The following is a 3,607-nucleotide window of genomic DNA, read 5'->3' as shown; positions in this document are numbered from 1 at the left end:
GTTTTACACTCCTCGGTGCCTCTGCGTAGCATTCAGAGTGATAATTAGCGATAAGCATTTGCCAAGGTCTTGCTCAATGTTATACACAGTGTAGCCCCTGATACGGACGTGCATGTATGGTGAGCACGTAAAATGCTACGTAAGACAGGCGACCACGAGGGCATTCGAGCATCTGGTCAGTCCGTCGATTCTTCCGGCGATATTTCGTTATGTTGTCTACCATAGGGACATGTGTTTTTGCCGACAAAGTTCAGCGAATCTTCATGAATGACGCGTATGGTTACGATTTTATTGAACAAACTTCTGTTAGAAAGCAGACATGGACCCCATTAAAACCCTTCATTTTCATTCAGTTCAAATCTAATGTACGGACATCAATGATGCACAGTATCTCGATTGTGTCGTTCGTTAAGATAGCGGTCATGGTTATAACTGTATTTGGCCACTTATTTCCGTGCCGTAATGAATGTATACGTACGCAGAGTGGGACATCTAATTGAAATAATGGCAAAATGGGGCATTTTCAGCTATTTTAAAGTGTGTGCCTGTCTATCTTTCGGCGGTAGCTTTTGCAATAATTTCCTACATGTGCATACAGGTACAAATGCGCATAAACTATACCACAGTTGTTCCTTCCCGATTCGGGCGATTTGCGCACCCGATCCGGAAATGGGACGTAGTGCGTTTGTTCATTAAAATAGCTTCCATTTATTGTAATGGCCTAGCGCCGTGATCAGACATAAGACTGAGTCAAAAGTCTATATTCTGTTCTGATCGCTACCGTCTGTAGAGAACGCTTAGCGTATCATATACTTCAGTTGTTTCTAGAAAAAGCGATTGAATCGCTGAACAGTTTTTGTACTTTTACAGCAAAGGCGTAATCTATATACCTGTATGCTTTTACTACGTGGCCAAGACGTACAAATAAAATAAATAATAATTCTATTATTTGTCTACGTATGGATAGGTGTGTTTATCTTGCTGTTATTAGAACGATATGGCATAAAAGCAAAAAAAAATGGCGCCAAATAGAACGTTTCTTATTCTAGTCTGTATAAATACATTGTCTGCAAAGAAGCTCAAGCTAATTGAGTCAATGTAGTAGACTAAGGATTTTTTTCTGGGCTCGATTAACTCAATGTTCGTTAGTACAAAGACATTTTCCAAAATGGAAACACGTATCATATATGCAAAATATGCAGGTGGCTTTGTTTGGGGCCCTGGTTGACGGGGCAAATATGGAGGTAAGCCAGACAAACCATTTTGACGAAGAGACGAGTAAATTATGTCTTAATTAAACAGAATTCTACGCAGCCACTTAGCCCATTATACATAAGATTATTTCAATCTACTTAGGAAGAACAGCTTATGTCATATTATTAAAGCAGTAATTTAATATAATTATACATGTATTCAAAGCCAATTGGTTCGTACCTTAGAAGATCTGGCACGCTGGTCGTGAAAATGTCGCAAATAATTACGTTTTCATACCACTTAGACGTTAACATGATCGTTTCAAAGACCTATTAAAATAAAAGGTAACACATGCCATACTGGCCAATGGTATTATAGGTCCCATAGGCGATTAAGCCATTTGTACAATGAGCTAGTTCTGTGCAGTGGCATTCTCTATCCTTATCCCCTTGGTAATTTGCCCATCGATTTGTCGTTGGCCCGTCGTGTGGCCTGTCATATGTTCAAGATAACGCCTTGTCTCTCCTTTTATTCAATAGACGCGCCTATCACGAGGACGAACAAGCGCTCAACGGCTGGTTGTTCCACGAGACGTTCTCATAACCGAACGCTGCCATAGGTCGCCGAGCATCCTATTGCTCATCTCAGTCGAGCAGCAATATATACTATTACGACGACCGCAGGCGAAGTCATCTATTGCAAACGATGATCGGCATCTGCAACACCTGTTTAGCCGTCACCGGCTTTGGCGGAATAGTTGCAGTTGCGACAATGTCATCCCACGAATGACTCCCACCTAATCCCGCTTAAGGGCGTCGATAATATCGATTCAACAGCGACATAAATAAGATGAACCGGCAGTACCGAGCGAACGGGCTTACCACAACGTCCCCCGACGGAAGGTTATTTGTCGACTAGCGAAAGCCCACATTTTCGCGAACTAGTGTAGTCTATCATGAATGTGTGACAAATACACGCGTATTATCACCGCGTAAAGTAGACAAACGCACGGCTGACGGAGGATCACCAAGGATATGAGCAATAAAAGAGAGGATCATTAAGAACTACAAGCAGTGCGAAGACGATACAGAACCCCGATTTACGCCTTGAAGAACCCTGCGCTGCTCCAGCGGCACCGTATCATATTTTACGCCACCACAACAGCATTTCCGATACTGCATAATGACGGCAACCATCACGATAAGACTACACATGCACCGTGTCATAACTCTAGTGAATCTTCAGCTTCATGCACAACAAAATCTCTTACGAGAGGACGAGAAGGACGCGGCTGGTGCCGCCGCAGCCGCCGTCCTAAGCACTTTTACTTAGATACATGCATAAACACCGCCGAATTAGCAATCACTACTACCCCCACACCAGCGCCACGTACAGTACATGCAATGAAACACGTCGGGCGCAAATCTACCCATCACGCGTCCAGGTTTCGAGTCGTAACAATAACTATCGTCGCCCGCACTTGCCCACCCAAAGATGATGCCCACCCAAACCCGCGACGTCAGCGAGTAAAAAGGTAAAGAAAGAAAAATGAAGAGTGGAGTTACTCGTAAGTACAAGTCTGCGCATACCAATGTCACGCGAAGTCATGATTATTGTCGCGTAGCGTTAGCACCGGCCAAATGCTCACGATATCTGTTATGTAGAAGACTGGCTATTATAACAACGACGCGCGCGTACAACGAGCATGGCACAACAGCGTAAATCGATACAAGCGTATTACGTACGTAATTCAAAGAGCTACGCATAGCAAATAGTCACGCTACATCAGGAGCCCCAATTGGCAAGTTAAAGTGCCACCACTACTACCAGCAGGTCCGATGTGTGCGTGAAGTGTAAGCTTTGTTCTGGTTGTTATTGTCGTTACTGTTGTCGATTGTTCTGAATTATTGGAGAAAAATCGCATCCGTCACCGCCGCAGCAGACGACTTCCTGTAGCATCCACTGACATCGAGGTCTAAAAAGGAGCTGGAAGAAGCAGACTGCGCGCGGCGTACACACGTCGATATTTTGTACAGATATTCAACGAACGATGGCGCTAGGCGCAGTACGCGAGAGCGCGCCGTAGACATTCTGTGTACGCGATATTCCTGCTTCAACGAGTGTCGATTTTGTCTGGAGATCGCTACAGGTGCGCATATTGTGGATATGAACTCGAACAAGGCTCGTCATTGGGCTTAATGGCTAGGAGTGCGTTAAAGCGGCGTTGAGCGGGTGGCGTACGCCGCTGCCCTAAGACTGTCAGCTTTGTCGACTCGTCCTGATTCGCCCCGATCCGCATCCGTGCTCACGAAATTGCCAAATCAGCGAGCAGATTAGAATAACAGTTCTTTGTAGACGTGCGAAACAGATCCAAAATATAGCAGGGCCTGCCGGTAATCGCCTGTAAGATAGG

The 3,607-nt window shown here is 44.7% G+C and overlaps 1 long non-coding RNA gene across 1 annotated transcript in view; it reads right to left on the bottom strand.

Annotated features, from left to right (window-relative positions):
- LOC111261279 (uncharacterized) overlaps positions 1-1,756 on the bottom strand; it is a 77,424-nt gene extending 75,668 nt beyond the window's left edge. The window contains exon 1 of the long non-coding RNA XR_015311437.1: positions 1,435-1,756. This is a non-coding gene — a long non-coding RNA (uncharacterized LOC111261279). The remainder of the gene's footprint in view (positions 1-1,434) is intronic.
- Between the last annotated feature and the right edge of the window lie 1,851 nt (positions 1,757-3,607).

Source organism: Varroa jacobsoni, unplaced genomic scaffold, assembly GCF_002532875.2.
Source record: "Varroa jacobsoni isolate VJ856 unplaced genomic scaffold, vjacob_1.0 scaffold_542, whole genome shotgun sequence".
Classification (NCBI taxonomy): Eukaryota; Metazoa; Arthropoda; class Arachnida; order Mesostigmata; family Varroidae; genus Varroa; species Varroa jacobsoni.
Note: the sequence above shows the minus strand (reverse complement) of the source record. Positions and strands in the feature narration are given on the sequence as shown.